Below are 14,061 nucleotides of genomic sequence, written 5' to 3'. Positions count from 1 at the left end.
GTTGGGGGAAGGGCATGTGCGTAGCAGAGGCCTACTTTTTTTTATTGAGACAAAACCAGAGCCAGAGGCCGGGGTTGACCATTCCCCCAGATTACTGTGCATTTGGGGAAATATGAGCAGTGCCAGTGTTACATTTATTTTTAACTTTTTATTAGTACATAAATAAACATTTACAGAGTGATAACCTATGTATGTTATAGAGGCTATTTTTCATGATGAGTAGAGGTACGCCTTGAGATTTGGCATTCCCTTTGGTGTGCCTTGAGGGCATGCACAAAAAGTTAGAAAACCACTACGCTATGCTGTAGGTGTAACTAGAGTAGATGCAAATAGAGTGCTGATAGTCATCTCTAAAATTGGAGTTGTGCTAAGGGCTATTTATTTTTTTCACCTAAAAATAGATCAAATAGATTAACAGTCTATAATAATGCCTGTATAAATGTTTGGTTTGCTCTATACTGGCAAATCAAATGGGACCATTTCATATTTGACCACAGAGAATACGCCACATGAAAGGGACTGGTTTATATTTGAAAGATCATCCATGGATTCAAGAACTTGCAGAGGCGACCGTAACATCACTCATGATCATGCCATCCTCTTAAAGTATACCAGTCTTATTTTTATGTCAAAATAATGTTTTGTACACAAGTGTATGTATGCAGTGTATACTTTAGTAGTACTCAGCCTAATGTTTTTTTTATGTCATTAACTGGTCATTCATATAGAAATGGTGTGGAAAAACATAGTAGGGAATTGACCATTTGAAAGTTTGTTTTATTTAAAAGCACCATATTACTCAAATATAAGCCATTCAAATTCAATCATCAGCATATCGATGCACCTGGAAAAATAGTTCCTTACAAACATTGCAATTTGAAATCATATTTTAGCATGAAGAAGGCTTTTAACGAAAAAGTTAGACCTAACATTGACTAAACAAGACCAGGAGACCTGGTTCTGCCAGACCCAGACTTCACATGACGTGTCAGCCTGTGTCTATGCCCATGTATGGACGAAAGGGGGACAGACTTTTGAATGGCCGGGCTTCGCACGACGTGTGTCCCTTCTATGCCCAAGTATGGACAGACTTTTTTGGGGGACAGAATTTTTTTGGGCTGGGGCCGGAGGACCAAGTGACAGACCTTTTTTTGGCTGGGGCCGGAGGACAAGGTGACCATGCCCATGTATGGACGAAACAGGTACAAAGCCTCATGTAAGCCCGACCCCTTGGGTCTGGCAATTTTTTTTTGCTACATTCTGTAAGGTTTATTGAATATGGACAAAACAAACATAAAAAAAATTAAGCAATTTTGTGAAAAATTATCAAGGTTTATATAAACTATGTGGCTGATGTTGACAATGGACAATGAATTTTAGTAATACTGGTATGGTCCTTTAACTTTATTATCTTCACATCCTACAAATTTATATTTTCAGTCAAAGATACTTGATTGACAGCTAATTGGATTTTTTTATTACAGAATACTAGCAAAGTGCGCTCCTTGGAGTGCAGATAACCGCCAGGCCGGGTTGCCTACCCAGGGCTGTGTCAGTCGTGGGGTGCAGCCGTCAGGAGACAAGGAAGCTGCGGAGGGATATAGAGTTTGTCCGACACACGGCCGTGCAACTTTTCGTGTTTGTGGCAGCCCCTGTGGGCAGAAGTGAAAGAATTTCGAATATGAAAAATCTTGCTTGGAACCTCCTCACGGACCCTCGGGGATCCCCGGACCCCACTTTGAAAACTATACTGGGAGAACCCCTCAGTAAAACCAAATCCTTTGTACTGTCTGGTTTGATCACTCTCTAATTAACTGATCATCAATCAAGAGGTCCAACATGTCTCCTCCTTGCATCACAACATTCCTCTGACATTGTATTGCTTCTAGCTAATTCTAATGGAGATTCTTAAAGTCTTCTGGAATGCATTACGTTGTTAAGGAATGGAATGCACCACATTGAACGGATGGCTCTGGAATTCCAAAGCGAAACAATTAAATTGTTCAAGCAAAATGTTTCTCAGAGTGAATAATAATGAACAGAAAAAACAGCAGACAAAAGCTCAAATCCCATTACTCTACACTGCACAATGCTGTCATTTGAGATGGTTCGACCTCCATCATCTTGAACCACACCAAGGCAATAAGCCCTGGTACAGAGAAGGAATATCGATATCAGGGCTTCAGGGCCAACTAGGACCTACAACACATGGATGGACCAATGTTTTAAATCAAGTTCACACTTACATATAGGACCTACATGTATTGTATACTGTACATGTCTCTCATCGCTTATTGGAAAACATGACCCATTGCATTTTTCAGTTGAAAATCAGTATTCAGTGTAACTGTATAATGTTACTCCTCTTTGCCCAGTCACAGTAAAAATGTGTTGAGGAAATGTATGTAGATTATTAAAGGTATTCTTTTCTGTCTACCTAATATTGTCCTACACACTTGCTTGACGGGGACAAGATATAAAGAGAAAATGTGAAAAAGAAATAACCTTAAACAAAATGAAGGAATATGTTGGCATCAAGTGCCCTGCTCTATTCAGCCTGGGTATGTGGCAACACGTGAATGGTCTGAAAATAATAGGGAAAATAATAAGGGAAGCAAAGAAATGCAAATTATGTATGTGGTTAACCTTTTTAAATCAGGCCCACATGCTGAAGTGCAGCAACAACACGGCTTCCCCTCAGCACAAAGTCTCAGGCTCATGATGTGTCAATCTCATTACGAGCCAGAGGAACCGAGCGTTGCCAAGACTCCTCTGAACAATGCTGTTGCATTGCTAGTCCATGCACTGATTTCCTTGTTATAAATCATCAATAGCCTTTGGATTATGGCTATGACGTCGTGTGCACATAAATGCAAGAAATACAGTTTTACCAAGCATTTGGGTGGCTATTGACTGGCAGCTTCTTCAGCCTTCATCAACAAATTACACAACAGTCACATGATCCATATGGTCACACTCATTTGCATATATTTACATAATCAGAAACTAGAATGAATAGTTAGAAACAGTTTCTTGCAGAGCAGATCATGCAGAACAAAACAGTTTAGTGAATCACTGCAGCAGCCGATCCAAAACAGGCCATTCACAGGAACTGAGGATTTACATTATTAATTTAAGTCTTCATTCACATTCAACTTCTATGATTGAAATGATCAGAGATGTAAAATGACTGTAAAGGCAGTTGAAGTATCAAATGACCATATTCTTGTGCTCTGTGGAGGTAGGCTATTGTTTTGGACAATCTGATTGGACCACTTCAGCCACAATTTGAATACTGAAGGGGTGAATGCTTTTTTTCTCCCCACAACCCTTTGAAGTTTTCCGTATTCATTCCCCTTTTCCTTGCATCACTATGGCCAGTGATGAAGAGAGTGCAGCGCGTAACCTCTCGGGCTGACAGGTGACAAGTGGAATAAACATGTTGATACTTTTAGCAAGTTCAGAATGAAGTTGTCAGTTAACATATTTAACACTGGAGACAAATGTTAATAACAGATTAACGGTATTGCCTAGCTCTAAGCTTGATTCATTGTAGTGTGTCAAGTATTAAAGCAAAGCAATGTGTACGGTGAGCACTCGTATGCATGTGTGTGAGTGCTTGTATGTAGAATTATGCAGTTAGTGTTCTTGAAAGGGTATTGACATTAGGTTCACCGATGGATTTTTGCCATACGCCACCATTGCTTCCTGTTATTCTTCTATACTGCACAGGAGAAGAAATGCAGATGTTGTTTAACCGACCGAACTGAGCCATCGCTGTGTTCAAAACCAACCACCTCAAAGACTTTACAGAGGAAGCAAGGGATTCATTCATTTGATGAGTAACACCCATTTGCATCACCAACTTCATTTTTCCAAATGGAAGCATCATCATCATCCAATGATCATCATCATCATCATCATCATCATCATCATCATCATCACCACCACCATCATCATCATCATTAAAATAATAATCTTTTACACAGTCGTTTTCTGTGAAGTAGTGAGTGTGAGAGAGAGAGACAGACAGACAGACAGAGAGAGACAGAGTGTGTGTGTGTGAGAGAGAGAGAGAGAGAGAGAGAGAGAGAGAGAGAGAGAGAGAGAGAGAGAGAGAGAGATTAATAGAGAGAGACAGACAGAGACAGAGAGAGAGAGAGAGACATACAGAGTATATGGATGTAACGGTCGGATCACAACAATCCCAGTATAGGGACACTAAGGTTTATGTGGTTAAGGTGCACAGTTAAAGAAGTGTTCTCTACATCATTAAGCTGTAGCCTACTAGAAAACTCAACTGGAAGGTCAAGTGTATTTGGCCATTATTTGTCTGGGGAAGTGTGTGCATGCTGCAATGTCTTATTGGACAATTAAGAGAAAGCCATCCTTCAATAGCTCCCCAATGGGGGTGATGGAGAGGAAGGGAAGATGTGCTTGGTGAGTTATATGCATCCTCAGGGTTCTCTAAAGTCATAGCTGCCGGGTAGAGTCAACATCCTATGTTACGGCCCACTACAGATTTGTTTTGTTCACTCTGTGACTCTCGAGAATTTTCAGTACTTAAAGGGATATTTCACTTTAAAAACAAATGTGGGTAATTTTATTGTCTACTCAGGCTTTTGGGAGCACCCCGGACAGTTTTTAAGATGCTTGATTCAGTATTTAGATATTTGATATTCATTTGATCAGACACGCCCCCTTCATATACAAACCCATTGTAACTTCAAACTCCATTTTAACCATGTTAGATTCATCGGAAACACCCGTCCTTGGTTCTGGTGACTAATATTGTCCTTATACGTGAGGAGACCGTGTTTTTTCATTTATTTTTTATATTGTTTTTGGAAAATTTTGAAAAAAATTAAATACAATAAACAAATAAAATGAAAAAAGTTATTAGGAGGGCAGGATGAGTCACCAGATCCAAGGATGGGTGTTTTTTGATGAATCTAACATGTTAAAAATGGAGTTTGAAGTTATAATGGGTTTGTATAGGAAGGGGGTGTGTCTGATAAAATGTATATCAAATATCTAAATACTGAATCAAGCGACTTAAAAACTATCTGGGGGGCTCACAAAAGCCTGAGTATACGATAAAATTACCCTTTAAAAAAAAAGTGAAATATCCCTTTAATCCCAAATGAAGTTGCATGTCTGAAACCCACATAAAATCATGATGTATTTGTTGTTTTTTTTGATTGAATTGATTGAATATTTTATTAGGCAAAAAATGTAAAACAGCACAGTTACATTTTAAAATACTTTGTCTAACAGGTCCGTTCATAAAAGTCCTTGCGGACTTGTTTCCAATGAGGGCCTTGGTATTTAATTCATAGGCATATATAGTGGCACCACAGTTCAAATATCATTACAAAATAAACAGCCAAAAACAATATATAACACTATGTACAACAAAAAAAAATAAAAAGAGGGGAAAAAAATATGTACAAGAACAGGGGGGGGGGGGTCTGCTGTCTAACGGGAAAATGGTACTACCTCCACCTTTGGCCTCCTGAAAGGTGATTTTTTAAGGCTCTTTTAAATGAGCCCAGCGAACTGCATTTTTTGAGGGATGGAGTTAGACTATTCCAATTGTGAAAAGAAAGCAGATGTCAATGACAAGATCAGCCTAAAATTATGTTCTTCATTTCACTAAAGTTGGTAGGCCTACTGGAGTATTATTTTTAGAATATCCCATGTCTTCCTTTGCACATGTAGACACCTCTTATTTATGTGCAATGTTTGTGCAGAAATACTTGAAAAAAGATACATGGAAAGATAAAAGCCCTATCCAGGTTTGTCATAGCAGATTGTGACAATTGCAGTATCAAATTCAAAAGGGCATTACTTAAGATGTGTCAAGGCTACAGTATATAACGTTGTTATCAACCCCTATCCCCAAAGGAGTCTAACAAAACACTGCTCAGATTACCTCTCATAATATATCACAGCAATGGCCTCTCATTTTACCACAGCTAAGGGCATTACAAAAGTAAACATGAAGTAAAATGAAGAACCAACTGGAAATGTTTGTTAAGTTACATGAACAAGCATTAGGGTCGCTTCCTCTCTTGCACTTTGATGCTGTGAATGGTTAACATTTATGTTCTATGAAAATAAATTACTCCTGCTGGGGTTCAGAACCTCTCACCTAATGTTATAGGCATAGGGGAACAGTCTTCCGTTGTTACAACCTTCCATTTTGTCCAAGCCAGAACTAGCTGCAGGATACAATCTGAGCTTGGCTGCCAGGGATATGATATTATACTGTGTGGATCTCAGGCATATACTGTGACATTAAAACACAACATCAGACAAGTCTGGCATAACGTTGGCTGGGAAAATCTGAACGGGGGAAGTGAAAGGGACACACTATATTTTCCTCCACAATACGGTTGGGGTGCCTGTGTGCAAAGCACTGCAACGAGAAGTACTGCAGAGCAGCGGTTCTCAAACGGTGTGCCGAGGCACACTGTCCTTGGGATTTTGTGATACCCACAGATTATTATTGCAATATATAACTATACACAAAAAAAATATTTACTATATCAGTGCTTTGTGTGAACTCATTTCCCAATACAGAGGCAAATTCTTTCCTATATTAAAATTGGTTACTGGGAGGACCGGTCGGCCAGCGGACCACGGCCACATCACTCTGACTCAGACATAACCTTAAACAAACCCGATACGCCCATATAGGCATGTCACTATGACTCAGACATAACCATAAACAAACCCGATACGCCCATATAGGCATGTCACTATGACTCAGACATAACCATAAACAAATCCGATATGCCCATAATATATAGGCAGGATATAGATCCGGTTATTCAGAGCTACAGATCTGACCACTATGCCCATATTATATAGTCAAGTGCATATATGGGGACCGACTTGGCACACGCATTGGCAAGGACTCGAGGGAGTGCGGTGCTCGCCGCCGAGTTGTTCGGATATGCGGTTGTACAGAACTGCCGATCTGACCGATATGTCCATAATATGGGCATATATGGATATCCAGTTGTCTACAACCACCTATCCAACCAATATGCCCACATATGGGCATGCCAATATACAGGGTATGGGCATACGACACCAGGGATCTCCATATATGGGCATAAAAGGGACACAGGTAAACTGACAGATACAGAGATCTCCATATATGGGCACAAAAGGGACACACAGGTACAACGGGTACTCTGACAAAGCCCCCGACACTATATGACTCAGACATATTGGTCAGATTGGCGGTGCGACATAGGTGTGAGGGCCGCCAGCAACCCGAACTCTAGAAATTTTTCTAGAAACAGTAGAAAATCTACAAGCTCACAACGCATCGTGAGCTTGAAGAGCCGCAATTTTCACTATGAATACAGGTGTGCCTTGAGGTTGTGACTTGCCTGTGGTGTGCCGTGGACACAAACACGTTTTAAAATACTGTATATTATGACAAAGAATTCCAGAGGATAGCACTTAAAAAAGCATTACTTAAAACATGTGTTTCCAAAGTGGTCCTCAACGGAATTAATATAACATGTTAAGTGAATTTTCCACTTCACTCTATTTCAATATCTCTGACCAGTCCACCTGTATTCTATTGCTGTAGCAACACAGTCTATTGTGTAAAACAAACCTGCTCTGGGAAATGTAATGGAAGTTTGTCAAGGATTTAAGAACCAAGCAAAGCAGTAAAGTCATGGCAAACCAAACAGGACGCTCAACAAGAGAGATGGGGTATGAAGGTGAGAGGGAATAAATCTAATAAAGACTCAGCCCATGGGAAGATCCTACATCAGCAGGTAATGTTTCAGTATTAGTCATGCACAGATGTGCATGAAGAGAGCTGTTATGATACTGTCAAACACCATATGCGGTTTGGTCTGCACAAACACGATAATCAGTAGCACTCTATAAAACCAGCAGCGTGGCCCAGGACTAAAAATACACCAACATGCTTTCAGATCAGAAAATTCTAGATGCATATGCAATCATGTTGAAGCTAAGTGAAAGATAATATCATAACTTCAGATAAAGTAAATAACCACATCCCTTTTCTTGCCTTTGTCGGGTCGGCTGAGGTTTTTGACTCATGTCCTCAGCAAGGAGGCAGACACTTATTTTACTCTATTATGACTCATCAAATCTGCAGTCTTCTAAACAAAAACTCAGGATTTGTTGGTTAACTGATGATGAAGTGTAGTACTATAGTAAGATCAGTGGTGGACAGTAACTAAGCCCCAAACTTACAACAAATATATTATGAATTAACCACTTAAGCCCTATTTCAAATGTAGTGAAAATAGCCGACTGTTGTGAGCTTGTAGATCTGTATTTTCACCGGTCAGCACCAAATTTCTTGCGCACACTGCCATTAGGCCACAAGGTACCACCACTGATTTCTTTGAGGTATAATGTTTTAGTATTGAGCATAAAGTTTTATATTTTATATCCTTTATATTTATATTTAACTTAAATACATTTTATAATGGAAGCGGCTCTGTTCGGGCTGAAACCTAGCCCAAATTTGGATTCATATGTCATAGATTGCCTACAAGACATAGACGAATGACATCAATCAGTAATTCGGAGATCCATATTGGAGCCACACCCATGTGGATCCCGAGATCATTATTTAAGAGATTTTTTTAAATAAAGTCAAGCAATGACATCACTGTGCAGATCAGAGGGGCCAACATTTTAGTTGTTTATGAGCTCATATAGAGAGGGCTGCATGTTAAACGTATTTGGTAAATGTGAAATAGGCCAATGGTTTTATGAGGTAGGACATGCAACTGGACCTTTTAACACACAGCATAACTGGAAGGAGTTTAAAGTGAAGAGTATGAAAACGTTGCTCATGATGCAAAAAAAAAAAAAAACATCATTTGATGACTACACCCCAGAAGTATTTTTTTCATTAGCATGAAGATTATGCTAACAATGTAATCAAAAGGTTCGACTGACATTCCAAAGATTGTTACCCTTCACTAGATAAAGGCATTGCTTCATAATCAAAACAATGACTTTTCCCAGAAGAGAGTCAGGGTGGTTCATCACTGTCATGTTAAATCACAACAGCAGAAAACAAAGTGTTTAAAAAGTGAATTCATTTTCCTCCTTATCACCCTCTGTTAGCCCAAGAGTTCAGTCTTAAAGGAAATTGGACTGAAAGCATTGAGTTCAAGGGCCTTACTGGGGTAACAAGGGCAGGGTTCAAAGGCTCCCAATGTTATCTCAGTAAGGATAACATACCATCTGGGTGAGGGGCATGGCTATAAGTTCCATAACCCTCTTTTGAAGACAGCAATGGCTGGGGGGATGTTGAACTGTGGGTTCATAATCTAAATTTGAGATGAAAAATGAATGTCTAACCAGGAGGACATTGCAGTATTGATGTTATCATGGCTGGCCTACCAATCAAAAAAGTAGTCCAACTGACCATGTTCGTGTGAAAGGGTAAAACTCGAGGAAGAGATATACACGCAAAGTAAAACGCCAATGTAAACAGAAGCCCTCTCTTTTGATGTATAAAACAAAACCATTTCATTCACGAGAATGGGGATGGGGGGCTGGGGGTCAGAGGAAGGGTACCACACTAAACTTTGCTTCCAATGTCGTGCTCATTGACCCCGGGCCTGAGATGTTGTTTTAATGGTGTGCAGAGAAAGGGAACAGGCAGAGACAGAAGAGGGAAAGAATAACAGGGTGTAATATCCACTCAAGTGTTTTTCTAATCACCACGGGGAGCTTGCAGGAACGGAAGACTCTCCAGACCATCTCAGGTCTGGTATTAACATCATATTCACTGCATTAATATGTCAGCTCTGCAATCACTCCATAGGTATCTTTATGTATGGGTCTCATTAACTTTAACTCTCCACAGTGGATTCCAATGCATCAGTACTGGACCGGACAATGGCAGAACGCAACCTGTGTTTCCATGTTCCATTTGTTTTCCTTTGATCCTGATTTTACTGGTCATGACCGGATACTCCGCCCGCAAATCATCTGATAATTGATCAAATTGTTCCCTGGAAGAGTTTCATGCAATGATACAGTGCATGAGCACTAGATATTTTGTTTTGTTTGATGTCAAAATAACAGCTGAATAATGATGAGGAAAATAACTTTGATCAACTAGCAGCCCTAGGAACTATTTAAAAAAAAAATCTTGATTTAGGAAATATCTATATGAATACCCTTAATACACAGACAATACATTAACGGCACATCCTGTATGTCAAGAATTTAATAGCAAATTACATTAGCTAGATACAGGCATCACTGATTGAAAATTTCAGATGTGAATGCCAGCATCCATCTTCAAGGACAGACATTTAGAAAAATGTGAAAACACTGTGCAAACAAACAATGAATGAGAAAAATAGTCTGTGGTGAGGATTCTCAGAGCCATCATCTACTGGAGCAGCTGTCCTAGACAGAGAGTATGAAACATCACAAGAATATTATCATTATAATGACGCTAAAGTGTAAAGGTTTGATGATCGGCACTAACTCATTCATTCGTTTATTTATTTCTCGTTTCTTCATGTGTCCTGGAAGAAGCACTGGTTTTAGTCAGCTTATAGAGCAATGACAACCAGCAAGCCACAAACTTATCCCAAGGCACTGAACCTGATCTGGGTGTAGCACAAACAGTCTAAATTTAATAGGACTTCAGAAAGCATCCTACAGTACTTCTCCTTGCGGTGATGGAAAGAAACATCTGTACCTTACGTGAGATGATCTACACATCTGTGCCAGAGTCCCACTGGTTGGAAGGGTGTGGGCATGGACCGACAGCTGCACCCAACCACTCCCAGATGTTTCTGATAGGCCAAGTGTCTAGATGTTTGTTAGGCGTGGGGTGATCTTTGATCCCCCGGCAGATTTGGGTTGAGTGTTATCGTGAGGAAGGCCTGAGAAGCACATAGCGGAAGTGCAGCAACCTCAGAGAGGGGCCTGTGGTGGGCTGTGGTGCAAACAGGCATGGTAAAGTGGCTTCAGCTGTGGGGAGGAACCCTTTGGAAACCACCCAGCATCCATACCAAGAACCAATAGTGCTACCAGCATTGTTGTGGAAGTAAACACTTCAGGACACTTGACATTACACTTCAGCAGCACATCTCCAGTTATCTTTGTAATGTGGAAGAAAAGGAACCTTGCCATTTATAGACCTTGCAATAAAAACTAGACTGTCAGTCTTTGTAAGCTTTGAGACCTCGACAGCATGAACAAATGAGCAATATTAATCGATTTAACAACATGATGTTTTGCTCCGTTTCTTTGCTGAAATGCTATTTGAATCATATATCTTTGTTGAGTATTGTAGCACATTGTGGCATGGAAAAGACCCACACCATAAATAACCACTTTCTTTTCCATTGCCCCGAAGGGCAGGAACATGTCCCTTTGCTGACATGATGATTCTGCCCAAGCCACATGTGGCTAGAGCCTCTTTATCCTGATGACCATCCTGCAACCAGATCCCAGAGCTGAGGCCTGACCAAACCCATTCCTCTCTGGCCTACAGAGTTGTGACAGGCTTTGCACACCCTCCATTTTTGTTTTGCAGGAAAAGTATTTTAGGAAGTGAAGCACACGAGGGCAGAACTTCGAAAATAAACCTGGCGTTTATGGACCGGAAAAGACTTGCATAGCTGTGCCACTCCGGCTTCCTCTGTATTCCAGTGGCCAACACTGCTGGGTCCCATTGGGAGAGCTGAACACTCCACTAACAGGTTCTAATGAGGCAACACAGCTGATTGCACTGCATGCATGGTAGAATACTGGCTACAGGCCATGTTATAGACTCAGATTTTCCTGGCACAAAGATTTGGCTACTAAACAAAATGTAACTACTTGAATCTGAATCCAACAATTAATTGATCTCTGTCACATTTTGAATATATAACCATACGAATGATGTCCAGGTTCTATGCCAACCGTGCCTTAATATGACAATATTTGAAAACAATTCCAGACCTTATTTAGCATTTTTTCAAAATTTGGTAATAATATCGTTTGAGTCTCTAAAATGTACTAGAACTGGGAAAATGACTTGCGATTTAATCAAATTAGCTTAGCTGCACTGGGACACAATCACACCACCTGGGAACTGACACTAATACTACTTGCAGTTCCACTGGAGACACAGAGCGGTGTGTCAGGTGTGTGTGTGTGCGTGTGTGTGCATGTTTTCCCAGCCAGTTCAGGGACTTAAACTAAACTTCCAGTCTCAACACTGCTTCTTCTGAAATGCCGCTCCATTGTATTTGGTTATGGCTGAAATGACATTGCAGAATAAACTTGCATTCATACATCTTGGATGGCTTATTAAAAACCCCAAACCTGCTTATCCAAGGGCGGATAAACCAGGTTGTTAAACCTAACTAGCCACCAGATCCCTGGATTCTAATCCAGGACACCATTTACCATTCTGATTGCCTGATTTTAAAACAGCAGAGAAAAATGATATAGATTTATTGGCAGGTTAGGGGTGTGTTGTTGACCCCAAATCCCCCCCTGAACCAAGCTTCAGATGGCAGGTGCAGGTGTCAGACAAGGAGTGTTTGAAGCTCATTTTCACTGCAAGAGTGTAATACTTTGTGAAAACTAGAAGCTGATAAGTTAGCCACAGTACATTGACCACCATGTGATGGAAATCGAAAAAAGATATCTAGGAATATATTGATGCGTTATAGAAACAGTAAATGGTCAAATTACCACGGCATTATAAAATTGTAATAAATGTAACGTGAGGGCTCATTAAATACGCCTAAGACTTTTAACAACTCTTTTTACGGCATGGCTCTGTAGGAGGCTAGACATCTGTAAGAGGGCCGGTGTGCATGTGTGTGTGTGTGTTTGTGTGTGTCTGTTTGACCGAAGCTGAGCACAGGATATTTGGGCAAGATTGACATCATCATCAATATTATGTCAGAGATCCACATGGTAGCCACACCTTTATTAAACCCTGTCTTGTTTTTCCTCATATACATCATAGACGACGGACATCACAGGCTGGCCTGATGAAGTCTGACTCTGAGATCCACATGACGCCACTCGGTTCCCATGTGGAACTTGTTTTCTTTTATTCAAGATGGAAGAATTTGGTCTACAGTTGTTCCAACGTTGCAATTTGTTTGCATACATGTATGTATGTACGTATGCATGTCCACCAGATGAATCAAGAATCCAAATAATCAAGAGGGGTTATTCACTCATACAGGCAGTGGCGGCTGGTGGGAACTTTGGGTGGGAGGGCTAAGCATGCGCGCTTCAGATTTTTTTTGGGTTCTCAAAATGCATATTTATGCTCAAACATGCTATCTTATATAGTACATGTGCACAGTAATAATCTGTATAGTTTACACATCCAGATTTAGGAAAATATACTTTTATTTGACAAAAGTATAGACCAAAGTATACAAATCAGTCAGTCACACATCAACTAGTGATGGCACATATGGCATCCTGCCTGAGAGCATTTGAGCATGATATCATGCATTTCAGCATTGATATCATGCATTTCAGCATTGATATCAATGATATAAAAATAAAAAAATAAAATCATACTGTGGAAGTAAGTCAGTCAGTCAGTCAGTCAGTCAGTGAGTCAGACAGACAGACAGACACACTGTCTGTCTGTCTGTCTGTCTGTCTGTCTGTCTGTCTCTCTAAGAGTTCTCCACGGGCCTGAAAATTAAGGCCTGGCCCTAACTGGGCCCTACTGGGCCGGTGCGAACAATTACCATACTTTTAGGCAGTGGTGGGAAGTAACTAAGTACATTTACTTAAGTACTGTACTTAAGTACAATTTTGAGGTATTTGTACTTCACTTGAGTATTTCCAATTTCCAATACTTTTACTTCTACTCCACTACATCTCAGAGGCAAATATTGTACTTTTACTCCACTACAATTATTTGAAAACTTTAGTTACTAGTTACTTTTCAGATATAAATTATGATATAACTAGAAAAAGTGCTCCTCGGAGCACAGGTCTCCGCCAGGTCAGGTACGTTATTGTGGCCTCCTGGTGGCGCTATAATAG

This window comes from Gymnoscopelus braueri (assembly GCF_963280865.1).
Source record: "Gymnoscopelus braueri genome assembly, chromosome: 5".
In the NCBI taxonomy this organism is placed as follows: domain Eukaryota; kingdom Metazoa; phylum Chordata; class Actinopteri; order Myctophiformes; family Myctophidae; genus Gymnoscopelus; species Gymnoscopelus braueri.
This window is presented reverse-complemented; position numbering follows the sequence as displayed.